The 18743-nt window shown below is 44.9% G+C and overlaps 1 protein-coding gene across 3 annotated transcripts in view; it reads right to left on the bottom strand.

Annotated features, from left to right (window-relative positions):
* Positions 1 to 18743, bottom strand: part of Slc38a4 (solute carrier family 38 member 4) — a 57824-nt gene that overhangs the window by 28002 nt on the left and 11079 nt on the right. The window contains exon 1 of one of the 3 annotated variants that reach the window (XM_021632827.2): positions 5327 to 5449. The exons of the other annotated variants lie outside the window; for them this stretch is intronic. The gene's annotated coding sequence lies outside the window, so the exon portion shown is untranslated. Of the gene's footprint in view, positions 1 to 5326; positions 5450 to 18743 lie in introns of those variants that run through there. 3 annotated transcript variants of the gene reach the window in all.

Raw genomic sequence — 18743 nt, 5'->3', positions numbered from 1 at the left:
CAAGAAGACATGACCTGACTGAGCTCCCCGAAGCCTCTCTTGTCTGCCCCACCACAGAGGCATTCTGCATACACTCACATACTCCACACACAAGCCAGAGTGAACTCCTGGAGTTGGTCGTATCCTTTCTTTGCTGAAAGCCCTCTAACACCAACCACATTCTCACAAGCATAACCCGGCTTTGCCATCCACACGGTCTGCTTCTCCAGGTCTTTCCGCGTTTCACACTCCTCTCGACTCGAACTGTAGCTACACTAGTCTTTGGTTTGGGGAACACACTGCATTCTCCGTCACCTCGGGCCATCTGCACATGCCAGGCACGTCGGCTGAAATGGTCTTGTCCTCTTTCCCTCAGCTTTCCCGTCTACAGAATTACAAGAAGATCTATCACGGGGTCCAGGTTGGTCTGAGAACCAGGGAAGGCACCTCTGTGGGACTTTCAGCGAAAGTCCATTTCACTTCACTGTAGGGGCTTCATTCCATCATTCACCTAAAAACACGCTGATCTTGGGATTGAAACCAGAAGGCAGCAAACCTCACGTAGCACCCACTGTGTATGTATGCAGAGGGCCAGGGTCTCCTTTAAGGCTTGGATACATCACCCCAGGTAATATTCCCAGCAGCCTTCTCAGCCGGGTACCAATCTTGCTCTTATTTGCATACACAGATGAGGAAGGGACATATGTGTTCGGTGGCCTTCACCTACTACTCCTTCTACACAGAGAGCTAACGCCTGGATGAGGAAAGAGCAGGGACTCAGGCTTCGGCAACAAACAGAACTAGGTATAAATCTTGCCCACATTACCTAACTGATGACTTCCATGTTTTTGGAAAATGGGAGTAATATCATTTACCACCAAATTATCACCATGAGAGTTTAAGTATGATAATGTATGTCAAAGGTTAGCATGCAAGAGGTCTTCAATAGACTCCAGTCATTTTCCATCTTCCATTAATCAGAAACCCATCAGTGTCTATATGTACATTTGAACATACGTATTAACACGTATATTTTGTCTTAGACACCCTGAAAGAGGGCTTTATGTTTGCAGAACTCTCACAAACAATGTAAGGAAAGTGGGGGGAGGACCTTTATTTTTTAAGAGTGCTTTTACTATATATAAAACACCTTTTAATTCTCTTCGGAGAGTGATATGCCCATAAAGTAGCTTGAGCCCTCAGCATCCAATCCTGATTTTGGCTACCGCCAGGGAACAGGCACAAAATGTGTAGCCCATTTTCATTTCTGTTACTGATCTAGTTTAAAGGACTGGCAGTGACAAGCACAATTTAAACAGCATTAGGACACTATGATACACGAAACACTTCAAAGCAATTGCCTGTAACACAAAGGAAGCGTCTTAAAGAATCTTGATCACATCATTCTTGCCAGTGTGTAGCCTCACGTTAACCACATAAACAGACTCCGCAACTTCCTCATTCAACAAACATGGAGAATGAAATGGAAAGCAGAAACATTGGAAATCACAGGGAATGACATAAGACAGAGCCCTGAACTCAATGAACTTCCCCTGTTAGAGAAAATAGATGGAAAACAGAAACCTTTTACACATGGTACAGTGAACATCTTTGCTGTTTTTCTCTGACTAAACATTTAGTAAAACAACCAGCACGGCAGTGTGTAAGTGAGCTAGAAAAGAACGAGGCTGGCAAGCGCCAGGGCTGGGAGAGCCTCTCTCTGCGGGTCGCCACTCCGCTCCCTGACTCGGCACAGGACCACTCTGTTTACTGGGTGCTTGCTGGATACAGATACTCTTCAACCTGGACACCCCCAGTCTTTGTTCTCTGTCTCCCTCCTCAGGTCTGAATATAGCCAACTCTGGTCGGTCTCCCTTTCAACGTCTATTAAGAATGCCTCCACTCCATCGGGGTTCCAGCTCACTGGCCTGAAGCGGGGTCCCATCACTTTCTAGACTCCATACTCCTTAGCACCAAAATTCAACCACAGCTGCCGTTCACAGAGCCCCTGGGTATCTCGCACTTCCCACTGCCACCCCAGACCCTCTTCACCTGCTGTTCCCTCTGCATGGCCGTCCCTGTGCTCCTAAGGAGGGGTCTCTAGGGCCTAACAAGGGCAACGTGGCCGCACAGCGCCTTTGAGGCTCACACATCCGAACTAGACCTCCCCCCGCCGTCGTTTCTCACGGTGTGCTCTCCTTCCCTTGCAGGACCCATCCCATCCTGTGCTTACATTTTTCACCTGTGTGGCTGGCACACAGCCACCTGAGAGGAAGCTTCACGCGAACAGAGCGGGTGCCAGGTCTGCAGACTCCATACTCCTGGCACGGTGCCTTGCTGTAGTCGGCAAGCACCAAAGCAACGTGAAACTGTGTTCGTTTCAGACCTGAGTACTTATGCTTGCTAGTTTGGTGGCGGGAATGTACACTTCAAAATTAACAGCAAGTTTATCCGATCACCAAGAGAAAGAACAGCTCGTTGCCTACCTCCCCACCCCCAAATGCTCTGAATGCTTCTAAAAGTCATGTTGGCTGCCCTTTCTCTTTGTACCTTGGTCCCCTAGTGCTCCCTCTGTTCCCCTACCTCCCCTCTTTAAGCCGTCTCCTGTACCATTCCCAGGAGCAGCCATGTTCTTTCCTCACATGCCCTTTTCTTCATTCGGTTAGCAAACTTTCTCTTTGGCGCACTCACTAGCAGGTGCCTCAAGCAGCAAATTCCTTTTGCCCAAACCCCACTCAGGGTTTTCACCTTTTGAACTGCCACTAAGAAGCTCGTGGTGGAGGATCTCCAAAAAGAGAAATGTCTCAAATGTCGTGGCTGTGGCTCAGCACCAAACCAAGACATCAAAAAGGAGCAAACAAAACTGTCCTGAGCCAGACCCTGGAATGATGACCTCCCGCAGGGACTGCAAACATTTGTTCTGCCTGATAAGTGAAAGTGGAAGGGGATCTGGTGACATCAGGGCGGACTTTCCACCGCTGCCATTGGACTGGTCCTCCAGACCTTCTCAGTGTTGACGATTCTACACCAAAAGCCTGGCACGGGCAGCGGACGGCCAACGTGGCAGTGACCCTTGTTGGGCAAGTGCTAGCAGCTGCTCATGCAACTTCAAACCAAATTATCTTCTATCTGAGGGACTGAAGTGAAGTCGCATCTGAAATGCGCCTTGGGTAAATGACTATAGTGTTATCCTGAAAGCCAATCTTCACATGAAGGTGCCTCAGTTTGCCCCCAGTAAACCCTGACTCACACTTTGGTTTCTCATAGAAGTTACCTTCCGTGGAAACGTCTCGGGGCTGGGGAGATGACTCAGTTCATAAAGTGCTTGTTGGGAAAGCACGAGGGCATGAGTTTGATCTGCAAGTGAAAAAGCCAGACGTGCTGGGGTGGGGGCTGGAGGGCCGAGTGTCTGCAACCCTAGCACCATGAAGGCAGTGACAAGAAAGCTTGTGGGATTGACTTAGCGGTCAGCCAGTCTAGGTAAATCCCTAAGCTGTGGGTTCAGTACGTAATCTTAGCTAAAAAATAAGGTGTGGAATAGATGAGGAAGACACCCAGGGTTGGCCTCTGGCCACTGTGAATTCTCTTTTTCTCTCTCTCTTTCCCTATGTCTCTGTCTCTCTCTCTCTCTCCTCTCTCTCACACACACACTCAAAGAGAGAGAGAGTCTTGGAGGCTCTTAGAAAAGAAGAACCTGCCTATACTGACTTCAGTATTTTAGTGTCCCTTCTTCAGTCCCATACTTAGACACAGCTTAGAAATAGCACCTAGAAAGAACTAAAGCATCTACAATGAACAGCACTATTCTGAGTCTTTGTCCTCCAGCAAGATTACATGCTTAGCCAGGTGAGGGTGGGGCATGAGGCCAGCTTAGCCTACAGAGTGCGTTCTCTGCCAGCATCGACTATTGTGTAAAACAGAACAAAGCAACAAAACAAAAATACCACAAGCTTGCTGATAGTAGGGATAGAGGACCATTCACAAAATGGGAGTATGCTTTCTTCCTTATATCTTTTCCAGAACATGTCGTCACCTTAAGCAGAAATCCTTGACTAGACTTTAGTTCTTATTTTCTCATACAATAGCTGGCTTACAGAACATACAGGGACACATAGCGATGATAGCCTTCTCAGAGGAAATTCTTTATGCCACTCACTTACATTAGTGATGTCTAAAGACCAGCCATGACTGTAAATACACTAAAATCCCAAACCTCTACATTCCCTAATGGATTCAAGGCCACCTCCAAAGACACCCTTTTCATTTTCTCCCCCAAATAAGTGATTTTCAGTTCCTTTAAAGCAACTAATCTATTAAAAATAACAGTCTCAATAGCCTTCGACATATACTGTAAAACACAGTTAAAGAAACCCTGGAAGCCTGACTATCACAACCGATTCTAAAGGATGGTGTCATACGTTTGAGGAGAGTAAGCAGCATCATGAGAATTCTAGAAATAACTAAAGTATAAATCTGGACCGGAGGCCCTTATAAAAGAGCTTTACAAATGCACGGTTATAAAAGAACTGTAATCTTTTTAGGAACCGTGGCTGGCTTCATTTACCTTGTCAAGAAGGTTCACTTACAGCCTTGTGGAAGAATATGAACCATGCCTTGAGTTTGGAATGTTTCCACTGGGTCACAACACTCCTGGTTTGGCTCTAGCCTTCCTAATGGAAACCATCACCAGTTTCTCCATCAGTTGCTCAGGGCATGAATGTGTGAAGCCTCTGCCCCTTCGGCCATTTTGAGACGTTGTCTCCAGATCACCAATCTTCAAACTACACCCTATTTGTATTTATTCAATCAGGTTCTTCTTATGATTTTGATCTTTTTTAAAAAATATGTTCTTTTATAAACTGTTAGTTAAAAAGACAAGGGAAGACAAAAGTCTCTCTCCGGTAGCTAGAGCAAATACTTATCCACTCCCACCTTCATTCACGAGATGTTTTTTCTTTGAGTAACTTTCTGTGGATTTGGTCTAACAGTGTCACCTGAAGTCAGGACTTTTACAACCATCTTTTCCTAACTTTTATTATAGTCAGCAGTTTACCGGAAGCCACAAGCAGGGAAACTGCCTGCTGGTTTTACTGTGTTTCCTTTTCCTGTTATCAACTGTCCAATTTTCGGAACTGACCTAAATCCATTTGCAAAAGAAAAGAGCAACCGGAATCTAGAGAAATAATTCGAATGTCTGATAACGCCTTGAACTGATCTTTTAAGAGAAGAGTTATCAATGTAGTATCTCCAAACATTTTAATTTGTAATGAATAAGCAATCAACACACTATAAAGAAGAATGCTAACACCACTGTCACTTGTGAACACGTATGTAAAGCCAACTGTACCTTAATTATTTATCCAGTCCTGTGCAGTCTTTCATGAACTGTTTGGCATGGAGGACCCTGTCCCAAAGGTGACTTATCTGAACTTTTGGAAGGCAAGGCAGGGATTTAAAGGCCAGTGGGAGTGAATGACAGAAACCAATCAACGGTAACACCTAGCCCCAGCGCCTCCCTCGGTCCAGCTTGCGTCAGCTTACAAGAGCGGCGTGAACTCCGCTTGCTGTTGTTCACTTGGCTTAAACACTGGTCACACCAATTTCTATTTGCTTTTAGAATTTTGGCTTTTACACAACAAAGTTCTTACTGAAAGTTTTACCTTGGTGTCACACTGAATTAAAAAAAAAAATCTGTTGTGTGGTTAAAGGATCGATCTAGAAGCATTAATTTCTCAGGTTTAATGAACTGCCAACATAAAGCAAAAATAATAATAAGAATAATAGACATTAACAGTCACAGTGTCGAACGTCAGAGACAGAATGTGAAGATGACACTGGCCACACAGGAGGGTTGTTTTCCTTTGCATTGCTGTCCCATTCAGGAGAAATTTTACACAATGACAGAGCCTGCAGCAGTCCGAGTGACAGAGCCTGCAGCAGTCCGAGTGAGTGACTCAAGGCACCAGAAGGTAGAGATTGAAGGCCACTGTCAACCACTGCTGCCTCCTTAGAGGCAGTGTTCTAAGCAAGCAAGCTGTGGGGTGTTCCAAGAGAATTTCTAAAGGCATACATTGTTCTCTTTAAAAGAAAGGAACCTACTTTGATGTGCTGTCCACACATCAGAGGAGAAGTTCAAATGTGTTGGCAAGTAAGTCACCTGCAGTAAAAATTGATCAGCTACACATTCTGAAAGGAAGATGAGAGAGAACTAGAAACCAGCCCAGATTTAGACACTTTGCCTTTTAAATATTGATGATGTAAATAATCTCACAACCAATCAGAAGCTGTGTTCCAACAGTCCATCAACCCCCATGCTTATAAAAACTAAACATTGTCTGTCCTCTGGTTAAGAAATTCCCAAGTTGACGCAATACACGAAACTCTAGAGGCACACGGATCTACCCGTTCCTCTCTCTCTCGTTGGTGTGCACATCCAGCTTTCTAACTCTAAGATGGTAGCTGTATTCTCGCCTGTACCAGCTTCTTCTCCACTTGGAGAGTTTTATGTTGGTTTTGGTTTTCTTATTCTTTTTTTCTTTCTCTCTCAGATGAGAGCTATTGTAATCCAGAGAGGAACAAATACTACTCATGAATTTCAGGCAAATCTAAAAAACAAAAAATTATCCTTTTCAAATGAGTGTTTCCATCACTTAATTGTACTGTTTCCAATTAAGGATTTCACCCTGTTTGCAAAGTTCCCAAATGAAGATGAGAATAAGCAAGCAAAGGTTTGCAATAACTGTTAGAAAATGAAATGCGTCTAGCAAAATTCTGTTTCCTAGAGGGCCAACTGAGCCAACATAGATGTGCTCCCGATAGAATTTTATTGTATGCTGTCTTCATATTAAACAGGAAGCTGATGAATTTGTATATACTTCAAGCATTTTACTTTCCTTATTATTTTATGTTTTAGCCTCCTCATCATTCTTATTTTCAAGTGTAATAAGTAACTATAGCAATTAGCATGTTAGGTTAAAATTACAAACATACTTCCATGGCCTTTTTTTATTCCAATCTACTCTACGTAAAAAAAATTCTAATCACAAAATTTCTAAAACCTTAAAATCAAACCCACGTACATGGAAATGGCTTAAATGGCCAAGGCCCTATTTGTTGTTAGTGAGCATTTGTTTTTTGTTTGTTTGTTTGGTTGGTTGTTTTTTTGTTTTTGTTTTTGTTTTTTTTCAAAGACCATTTTCACACATTCAAACCTGGCCAAATTAGTGAAGAAATTGTATGGTCTGGCCTTGATAATAGGCAGATAAAACAGACCCTGCTTATTTCTTACAGTCATGTCATAGTGTGATTTCATATATATCTCGTGATAGATTTACAGTTTTGACTTTTAGAACATAGTAAATACAATATATTCAGTTGGGTTCTCGTATGGTTGGAGTGTCGTTATAGAATGAGTTAAGGGAACACAAACTTGGTCTCTTAAAAGTGAAAATGATGGGGAGGCATGATGGTGCACACCTTTAATCCCAGTACTTAAGAGGCAGGTGGATCTCTGAGTTCAAGTCCAGCCTGGTCTATAGAGTGAGTTCCAGGACAGAGGACAGCCAGGGATGCGTAGAGAAACCTTTTAAAAAAAATGTAAAAGTGATATAGGTTACAGGTGTGGCTAAAGGAAAAAAATCTGAGTAATGAGGTGAGAAACACTTTAACCGGGTCCTTTTAGAAGGACTCATCAGTTGATGATTCCACAAATGAGGGCAGACGCTTTGGTCTACATGGGCACAGGGTCGGGACCGAAGACACATGTCCACATGAAGACATCCCAGGCTTCCTAAACTCTGTCACAGATAACAGCAGCTTAGCTGCATGGTGTTCCCTGGGGACCTGTCAAACCAAGAGTTCCTAAGAGCTGAGGTCATCCAGGAAGTTCTCAGGGAGCTCTGGGGCCTCTGGCTGAGAGGAGAGGGCATGTGAGATCCCAGCAGGCAGAGAAAAGGCAAATGGCCTCCTGAGTGAAAAGCAACATGTTCTGACAAGTGAGAGCCCTGCTGGCCAGAGTGGAGGCGCGACCCAGACCTGACAAATGAAGCAATCCAGACGGAAGGAGCCCGAGCCTGGGAGCCCGAGCCTGGGAGCACATTTGTTTGGGATGAGGAGCTCCGAGTCTTCTGAAGAGCACAATAGAGTAGTGCCAGAGAGGCGATGGGTGGAGCTGGGAGTGGGGACAAGCATGACTGACAGGACAGGCTGGGATTCCTGCAATTTGCCTGTCTGAGGACGGTGAAGGAAAGGGAGACAAAGAGAATTCAAATGGAAGTCAGTAGGAGTCTGGCTTTTTTTACCTTAGAAGTTTTTTTTATCATTTTTTTTTTTAGCTCACAATACATGCTTTGAATTTTATATGACTGTATTATGAGAAACAAGAATCTTGAAATCAAACATTTTCCTCACATAGCAAAGGGCTTCCAGTCTTTTTTTCTGGCTGTTATCCTCACACAAAGAAGACGCTAGAATGTACGTCCCAAGAAAATGTTACTAATGGAAAGCACAAATCATGGGGAGGAGGGAGGGAGCTACGGGGGGGGGGGGACGGATATAAAGTGAATAAATTGTAATTAAGAAAAATTAAAATTAAAAAAGCACAAAACTATCAAATCACAGGAGGTATAGAACACGTCAATGTGTTGAATCAAAATTTGCGTCAGCCATGTTTAAAACAACTAAAGTATCTTATTGGAAATTTTAGCTTCAACGGTGTCCTCAGAGGGACCTTAGCAGGAGTGGCTTAAAATCAGTCACCAATGAAAACACACGCGCACACACACACACACACACACACACACACACACACACAGAGCACTCTCAGCCTGATCACCTCAGCATTTTGCAATGGCACAAGATGATAACCTCCTGGTCTCATCTTGACTATACCTGAATTTCTAATTTTAGTCATGGAACAAAATAATACTTGGAAATGGACTCCGGTTGTAGCCGAATTCGGGGAAGACACACACACCAGCAGTGACTAAGAACCCAAGTGGTTTACTTTTTGGTAATTTTGCAATATTCACATGCTTTCTTTTACTTGCAAGCACAAACTTGTTTTTCTTGCTCCCACTTTAATTTCTCTTCATGCAATATCTTGCTTCTGTTTTTCATTATAACTTTCCTATGCTATACATTATGCATTTAGTTATCTTACTTATTTGTTTCTAGAGACAGAGTTTCTGCATGTTCTCTGGGGTAACCTTGAACTTTTACCCTCCTCTCCTACTTCTCAAATGCTGGCATTATGGATCTAAACCATCGCGTCTGTCTTAACTTCTCTACGGTGTACTCACGATGAGCCCGTCTTCAAGTTGAGGTCATAAACTCGAAATCTAACGAAGTAGGTGACCAGCTTTCTGGTATGCTCTCACAGCGTTTACCTTAGTTCAATGGGGGCAAATGACTCCTCAGTGTACAAATGTGCCGTGTCTCTCCCCACCCGTGGAAGCTCATGATATTCAGCAGGAAACATTCTGCCACTTTCAGGCACTGGGGCGCTGCAGTTTGAGAAAGGATTTCTCTGTGTAGCCCTGGCTGTCCTGGAATGCGGTCTGTAGACCAGGCTGGTCTGGAAGTCACAGAGATCCCCTGCCTCTGCCTCTCCAGTGCTGGGATTAAAGGTGTGTGCCACCATCACCTGGCATTAAAATTTTTTTTTCTCCATCCTGATCCCTATTATCTACCCCACTGGTTCTGTAAACGTGAGGAGCCTGGCTCCTGCTGCTGCATCTTCTTGACCGAGGACCTTTCGCTGGTTTCCAGACTTAGCTTATTGAAGAGAACACTGATCTTTTTTGAGACCACAGATTTGGCACTCCAAATTCATCATTTTATCACTTTGTAAAATTCGGGCTCTCACAAAAAGGAAAAAGAAAAACCCACAAAGAAATGCTACACAAATGTTCCCGCAGCGTCCAGCTTGCGGAGCCCTATGCCAACCACATCAACACAAGCGTGAAGCACGCTCTTCCGTGTGTGCCCTCCTCTCCACCTGCCCGGCAGTGAAGACGCACACACATGTGTGGGTATCTTCTCCTGGTTCAACAGTCTTTGCTTCAGCTTAAACTAAAAAACAAAACCGAAACACAAACCAACAAAAAAAAGTAACAGACGACAAAATTGAATATTACCCTCAAGAGCCACATACGTCACATTAATTGTAAACACAAAAGTAAGGTTGTTTTCCTTTCTGCCTGACTTCCTTTCTTTTCTTTTCTTTTTTTTTTTTTTTCCTCTTTGCTTTTTGAGGCAAGGTCTCATGTACCCTAGGCCAGTCTCCAACTCGCTGTATAGTTGAGGGTGACCTGGAACTTCTGATCCTACAGCCACTTCCCGGATGCTGGCGTTCCAAGAATGTGCCATCACGCTAGTTTGGTCAGGACTGAGGTGGAACTCAGCGTTTCTAGCCGCCTAACCGTCACTCCTCCAGCTCCACTCCAGGTCCCCTTTAGCAGAACATGCTGTGTGTCCATGGCGTGTTGGCCTACTAGATTTTTTTTTTTTTAAGCAGAAAATACATTTAAACCTAACGCAGTCCGAAACAGGATTTCTAAACTGTAGTGCACTGCTAAGGCTTCTATTAAGATTTAGAATTTCAGTACATTTTTTTTTCATTGTAATCATCCGTAAGTTTCACAGCTTTGTTAAATTTTTTCCATTGGTTCTTCCAGATGCCTGACGTATCTGCCCTGAGGAATTCCGCAATGAACCGGAGTGCTTTCACCACTGTTTGTAAATGTCTTAGCACACATGCATTGTAAATGACTGTATGGATAGCTTCATTTGATGAAACCTTCAAAAGTCCCAATCTGTGATTCGCCCAAATACGAGACCCTAAAGGGCTTCTCAGCCTAGGTCCCAGGATGGGAGAGGGCTGGTTTCCCTTTCTAAGTGCTCCAGGGGTCCAGCGGCCCCCTGACCCGAGACTTCTGAGGAAACTGTGAACTTGACAGCCTCTCCTCAACCCAGCCACGCCACCTCTAAGGTTATACAATGGGCTATTTTGGAAATGTTTGAATAATCAACAGCTACATTGCAAAATTAGCAAACAGGTTTGGTAAAGGTTGACAAACGGTGACTTTGCCACTGACCACAGGAGAAAATAGTGCTTAGCCTCAGCTGACAGGAGAGTCGTTAGAAGACAGTGTATGACCTTGATATTTTTGTTTTCCCCTTTGAAGCAGATCTTCCTGATCTGTCTCATTTCTCGTCACATTGAAACGACACAGGAAAAAGTGTCACAAATTCACTCTAGGCTTCCACTCTAGTAGACAGTAAATAAGAGCAACAAGACCCTTAACTTTTGTGGGAATTAAAAACAGACAATCTGTGGAAATTCTAAATATTAAAATAGAGTTCTTAAGAGCCTGCTTGAAATGGTGATTCTGAGCCCTTAGCATCCCTACCAGAGGCCCGTGGGGATGTCTCCGTAGGCAAAGCACTTGCCATGCAAGCGTGAAGACCTGGCTTCACGGCTCAGAAAGACGGGCACGTGCTCCTGTAACCCCGGTGTTCCTCTGACAAGATGGGATGTGGAGGAGGGAGACCCCACAGGAGCTGACAGGATAGCTGGCCTGGCATATGCAGCAACAAAGAAATTGCCTCAGACAAGATGGAAGGTGAGGACAGACCCCCAAGGCTGTTCTCTGACCCAGCACTTGCACACACACACAACGCAAACGCACCACGAACATAGATTACACACACAGAAATGCCTACTAGATAAAACAGCACGGCTAGGCTAAAGGTGCTCAATCATAGCAATCTCTGCGAACAACTAATCGTCCTGTCCATTTCCGTTCTTCATACCGGTATGGATGAAGTTGAACTGAGTTGGTTGCCTATTCTAGCTAGCGGCAACTGGTGGTTTAAACAGGGATCAAAACAAAACAGATCACATTCCTCTGGGTCGCAGCGCGCCGATTTCCCATTCCCATCCGTGTTTCCTCGGCGTCTCTCCCAGCTGTGGCCCGACAGGCTGGCACTGAGCGGGTGGACTGGGAGCTCCCAGCGGGGCTAGAGGAGGGAAGGGCCCGTCATACTCTGTGCCAGCGTGGATCTGTGCTGTTGAAGAGTGGGCGTCTCTGCTGGGCTTGCTGGCATCCCCTCTGGGATGCTGAAGGAAGGAATCCCTGCTGCCCCGCCCCCAGCGAGGGCTCCTGTACCGAGGCCGGGTCCTCGGCGCAGTGTTTAGAGGTAGGGGCTTTCGTGAGGCGCTGACCTAATAGGTGGATTAACCCCTTGACACCACAAATCATAACTGAACGGATTGCCAGGAGGTAGTAGAATGTGTTTGCTTGTTGAGGATTTTTTTTCTGGTTTTCTGAGGCAGGGTTTCTCTGTGTAGCCCTGGCTGGCCTGGAACTCCCTCTGTAGACCAGGCTGACCTCTGACCCGCGGAGATCCTCCTGCCTCTGCCTCCCGCAGCGAGGTGAACCGCTTTGCTCTACTACACAGCCCCCTGCACGACACTGCCTCGCTGTGCGCAGGCGCAGAAGGCCCAGCGCTGAGCTACCACAGACTGAAGCCTCCAGGGAGTGTGAACAGTAGGGGTGGGGGAGGGAGGGGAGGGGTGGAGGAGGGAGGGGAGGGCTCTTGATGCTTCTTCCGAACCGAACCGGGGAGGACGGTTTCGAGGGAGTCTCTGCCGTGGGAGGAGCACAGGACACGGAGCTCACTCCCAGCGACCCCAGAGTGTGACCGCACTGCACCCTGAGCCCTGACGGAGTGGCCAGCTGACACGCCGTTCCCTCCTCCAGGGCTTGGGAGTGCCCAGGCTGGCGACATAACTCAGCTCTTCCTGCTCTGTGGGTTACTTTGGATAAGAATTCTAACCCTGGCCCGGTGGTGGTGGCTCACGCCTTTCATCCCAGCAGTGGGAGGTAGAGGCAGGTGGAAGGCGGATCTCTGTGAGTTCAAGGCCAGCCTGGTCTACAGAGTTCCAGGACAGACAGGGCTACACAGAGAAACCTTGTCTCAAAGTTATTTTTAAATTATACACACACACACACAGATATATATATATATATCCATAACTATAACTCTGGAGGCTGAGGGCAAAACCAATATTAACCTTCCTTTAAGCAGGTATCTTGACCTATTCAGTGACACAGCAGCAGAAGGGAGTCATTCAGACAGATGGTATATTTAGGCTTGAAGAAGGGTTTAAACCTGTCTAGACAGCCAATTTACATCAGCTATAAACAACCCGCCTTGTTTACTTCGATTAATAATAGACTCTGCCTGGCCTCAGTTGGCACTGTATAAATGTTGAATGAATAAAAGTTTTTTTTTATTAAAGGTATTGATTCAAGTTGTCCATCCAAACTTGTCTTTAGAAATCATTTATAAGGCAAGGAGACACACAGTGACAGTTCTAACTGTCGGGTCCTTCCATGTGTTAAAATGTAGGAATTCTCTAGGCTCAGAGATCCCTGGGAGGTGCTCGACCTAGAGAGGACTGATGAGCTCCATGAGAGGAAGCCCCTTCCCATATGTCAGCAACCTTTCAAACTGTGTGTTCAGAAAAGGGGAAATTACAACTTACAGACTACAAGAATGAAAAACCTAATAATAGAATGCCAGGTCCCTAATGCCGTTTTAAAACACAGAGGCTGGAGAGATGGCTCAGCGGTTACGAACGCTTGCTGCTCCTCCAGAGGACTCAGGTTTGGTTCCCAGCACACATATCCAATGGCTCACAACCAACTTTAAACCCAGCTCTGAGTGATCCAATGCCCTCTTCTGACTTCCTCAGGCATCCAAGCATCTGTACAAACACACATACCAATTTAATAATAATAATGACATAAAATAACAAATTCTTCTTTAAAACCTTATAAATGTAACATAAAAATATGTGCAAAGGAGAAGGCATGGTGATACATGCCTTTAATCCGTACACTTGGGAGGCAGAGGCGATGGATCTCTGTGAGTTCATGGCCAACCTGCTCTACAAAGTGTGTCCAGGACAGCCAGGACTACAAAGAGAAACCCTGTCTTGAAGAAACAAACAACAACAACAAAAAGAAGCAAAGAAAATACCAAAAATGATGTCTATCAAGAGGTTATCTAGCATGTAAATGGGTAGGTTATATTAATTTCGTCTCATGTTTACCTTTGATCAACCTTTTAAAAAACACAGATTATTTCTGTTTTCACAAAAAACAATTAGAAACAAAAACAATCAGAACCAAAGGGTTCCTCTCTTAGATTTTTCAAAACCTGCTAATCACCCCCAGGCACCAGCCACTGCACCTCTATTTTTAGTGAGAATGTTTCAGGTTTTTAGCTATCCAACTTTCTTTTAAAAAAATATTTACTTCTGAATGAAGTACCTGTCCTGTTTTAACTCCAGTTGCTGTGGTAAACAGCTGGCCAAAAACAGCCTGGAAGAGGAAAGGGTTTCAACTGAATACTGCTCACTGGCTTGCTCCCTATGGCCTGTTTAGTGTTGCTGTTGATGAAATCCAGAGGCAGCAGGCACCACAGACATCAGACTGAACCCTCCCACCATTAATCACCCAGGAAGAAAATCCCTCAGAGCTGTCTACCAGCCAGCCTGATGAAGGCAATTTGTCAGTCGAGGTTCCTCCTCTCCAGATGACCCTAGCTGACAAAAGCCAATCAACACAGCATCCGAGGGCAATTTCAAGTCTAGATAACATGGTACTCCTTCAACTTTTTCAAGGCTGGGTGGGCTCCCTACCTATAAGCCGTCCTCTGGCGGGCCTCAAAATACTGTACAAAAATGGAGATCACTTTTTTTGTGTGTGTGAAACTACAAGACAATCCCGTTTCCGTGGTGCATAATAAGTTATTCCTCTCCATTTACTCATTCAGTAACTAATACTGAACAAAAACAAAAGACCCAATTTCTGTTCTCAAGATCTGTTCTCTTAAGAGAATGTGTTGCTGACGTGGTCATGATGACATAACATGGTACAGAAATGCCCACTGGAGGGGAGAAGTATGGCACCCAGCCTGACTTGGAAAGCACAGGATGAACATTCTAGAAGAGATGGCAGATTGGCAGAAACTGAAGGAATCAACAAGAGTGGTCAGAAGAAGCTGCGTGGAGAGCAGGTGGCAAGCAGAAAGCACAGCATCTACCTTCGAAGGAACCAGCAGGTGCCATTCGCTGCTAGAAGCATCCGAAGTATTGAAACACAGACGGAGAGCTCACTAGAAAGATCACATGGGACTTGGGTTATCAGGTGTGGTGGTTGTTACTCAACTAGAATCGTTGCATCCAAAAGCCGGACCCACCTGCACGACACTGAGTCTGAGGATTCGGATATGCCAAGAAAATGTGCTGTTAGAAGCTGTGCTGATGAAAATGATTGTGGATTATAAGCACCACTGACACAGCCTCAATCTGTCTTACTTGTTGCTGGCTGGATCTCTCCTGAGAAAGCAAGCTTGTGCTGGCTTGGGTGTCTGCTCTTCGTCTGGACAATCAAGATAGTCATGCTATCTACTTAGTCAGGAAGAAAAGAGTCTGGGTGTATACCGTGGAAATGCCCTTTAGGGGGAGATACAGTATGTCTTGATAAGCACACAGTAAGCTGAAGATGTATTTACTATATTATTTGTATTATTGAACATCATAGATTAGGCATCCACCTTAAACCCTGCCAGAATTCTTCAGTCTGCAGCTGGATGTTACAAAGGAAGAGGGAAGGAGGTAAATACAGGGGAGTGAAATAACAATGAAGATGTCTGCAACAGTCAGAAAGAACCATGCTATTAACTATTCGTCCAAAATACTTACAATACCTGTAAACCTGTGTATAAATATACATACACAGCTTAAGTGGAATTTTCTTACCTGGGCTAACAATGCTCTCACCAGGATTTGTAGACTGTTTAACAAAAGCCCCGGCACCAGGGATAAGAAGCTGTCCTTTGAGTGGCTGGTTAGGGTTGTCCAAGAGACCCCAAAACATTCCAGACTGTTGCTATTGATCTGGTTGACCCCCAGAGGTGGAAGACAAGTCCCTGTTGCTGAAGACATCATACAATTCAGGCACAGAGTCTCCTGAGATGGGTCTGGCCTGAATGTCTCCTCCCTGAGGGTGGGCTCTCATGGTGCCAGAAGGAATTGCACAAGCTCCCGAAGGAAGAAAGCAACGAATAGTCATGCGCAGCTCTGCCTATGGACCACAACAATTGACGGCATGGCACAATGACCCACAATGGTGCAAGAGTGGCACTCACAGCTTGGTGGTAGGCAGTAGCTCTCTAACTAGACTGAAGACCCACTCAACAAGCGGGAAATTGTGTCTGGTGCCGTAAACCTAGCAACTACCCAGAGCTAGTGAAATCATAGATCTTGGAGGAAAGCATACAGCCGCCACATCACTCAGCCAGCCTAGTCCCCAACTACATTCCAAATAGGTGTCCTTTTGCCCAGAGATTAGTGTGGGCTTCATCGCTTACCAAGGACACTCCTCCTTCCAGCGGACAGAGCCGATTACAGAAAAGCACAACCCGTGGAAATGCATAGCTGTGGAGTCCAATCCCAGCCGACACAGCTACAATACAGCTCCTGTACCTACGGCCCAGGAATCATTTTTAAAAGGGGGCCTGGGGTGGCAAAACTCTAAGAACCAGAGGATCTGGGAGTTTGCTGTAGGACTGTGTCTCCTAGGAATTTCAGAGACTACACCCACAAAGTCTCACAAACATGAGTGCCTATAAACATGAAGGGAAGAAGGACAAAAGCAACAGACATGCTGATGTGGGTGGGCAAAGCCCGTGATGCCTCAGCCCTGCACAGAGAACCACGAGCAACTAAGGATGCTGAGATCAAGAAATAGTTTTCCTCAGTAAAAGTACATCGATCAGTTATTCAGTACCAAATGGTCAGCCCTGAAAACACACACACAAGCAGACTGAGCAGCTGTACTTACATATTTAGGAATATACGCAACAACAATTAGTGAAAAGGGGTCAATGAATTGAAAAGAGAGCAAGGAGGGTATACAGGAGGGCTTGGAGGGAGGAAAGGAGAGGGAGAGATGATGTGATTATATTAGAATCTCAAAATCTGAAAGAAATCATTTTGAAAAGATGTGAAAGTCCTAGGGCGACAGACAGAACCACTGTGAATAGGAACTGCATTCCACACTCGTGTATCAAGGGCTCACTACGTGAAGAACTGAAAAAAAATTGAAATTTTTGAGTCTAAAATACATGCTACACATAATGATAGCTCAGCCTGATCCTTCTTCCAACGAAGCGCCTTTGCCACCACTCAAACTAATGTTCTACCGTGAGTAAGGGGCAGTTGCGCTTACACAGAAATCAAAGAACCACCGCCAGGCTGGCTCACCTGAAACAGCTGGCAACACAATTGTCTCATGACACAAAAAATCTCCATTTTTAAATACTTCAACTTAATTCTCCTATTCAAAATGTTCACCAAAGAGAAAAGATGAGTGGTCTTTAGTGCTTTATTTTTCTCCCCTGCTTCTAGCCGCTCCAACTATCATTTCGTTAGGCTCCAGGCAGATAGAGCGGTGCTCCTTGCCTCCACAGCCCTGGCTGGCTTCCTCTCTACTTCCAGGTCATAAGCCTTGGAATTTTGGAGGAGCCTTAGAGTTGAGTTGATGTATGCAGAAGTTCTTTGACATTGACATATGTATGTAAGTACGCATGAGCATATGAAATTGTGTGTTGTGTTGTATGGAAGCTTCTGTATAGTACATGTTTCTGCATCTGTCTATCAGCTTCTCCTTTGCCTCTCTTCTGAGTGTGTGGCACGTGTGTTATTGACTTGCTGTATTCCCAAAAGCCTCATCAAATACAGATTGCCTAAGGGGAAGAGCGCAGTGACCCTGGCATGCACATTCAAGGATTCAATGGGAGTCACACACGGCTCCTCCTGGCTCTAAGAACAAAGTCTAAAGCCTTGTGCCATTGTGTTTCTGGTTTCTGCATACTTGCAGACAGACTCACATGCTGAGCTACATACATGTTCATACATGTTGACATGTCTGCCTTCTACAAGAGCATGGATCACACCACATTTTCCAGAGACGCCTGCCTAGACTTAACTCCAATCTAATGCTCATTACTGCTCTGACTTTGGGAACAGCGTTTGACATTTCTCTTTGCCTTTTCCCTTGCCTCAGTTTCTTCACCTATGAAAAGGAAGCAATAATGCCAGCCTCACACTTATGAGGATGAACAGAGTTAATGTCTGCGCAGCGTTCAAATGGGCTTGGGGCACACAGGGCATCTAAAGAGCTGTCAGCCTTGCTGATGTCCCCTGGACACGCACTTAATTGGCCTTTGTTAAGCTGGACATGGTGGTACACACCTGTAATCCCAACACATGATAGCTCAAAGCAGAAAGATCATATGTTTGAGGCCAGCCTGGACTACATAGCAAGAGTGCATCAAACAAAACAAAAAGCCAACAACAACAACAAAAAAGCATTTCTGAAGTAAACAAAATCCCTGTAGATATTCTGAAACCCCAGTTGTTGTTTTTTCTTCATAACTGGATCTGACAAAGCTTATGCCAGCATATTTTGAGAGTTAGGCGGGATAACAGCCATTTTAGTGTTCTAACTAAGGTATTAAATTGTTTGCTTCTGTATGAGCTATGGGATGTTCATAAATTTGTCTGTAGGATTAAGTCAGTGTAACACCTCTTGCTTTGGAAGTGCTGCTGCTCCTTGCTGGGCTGCTATTTCGCTTGTTAGGCTATTGACTGGCACCCTAGCAAAGCTGGAAAAGGACAGTTTTTA

This window comes from Meriones unguiculatus, chromosome 8, assembly GCF_030254825.1.
Source record: "Meriones unguiculatus strain TT.TT164.6M chromosome 8, Bangor_MerUng_6.1, whole genome shotgun sequence".
In the NCBI taxonomy this organism is placed as follows: domain Eukaryota; kingdom Metazoa; phylum Chordata; class Mammalia; order Rodentia; family Muridae; genus Meriones; species Meriones unguiculatus.
Note: the sequence above shows the minus strand (reverse complement) of the source record. Positions and strands in the feature narration are given on the sequence as shown.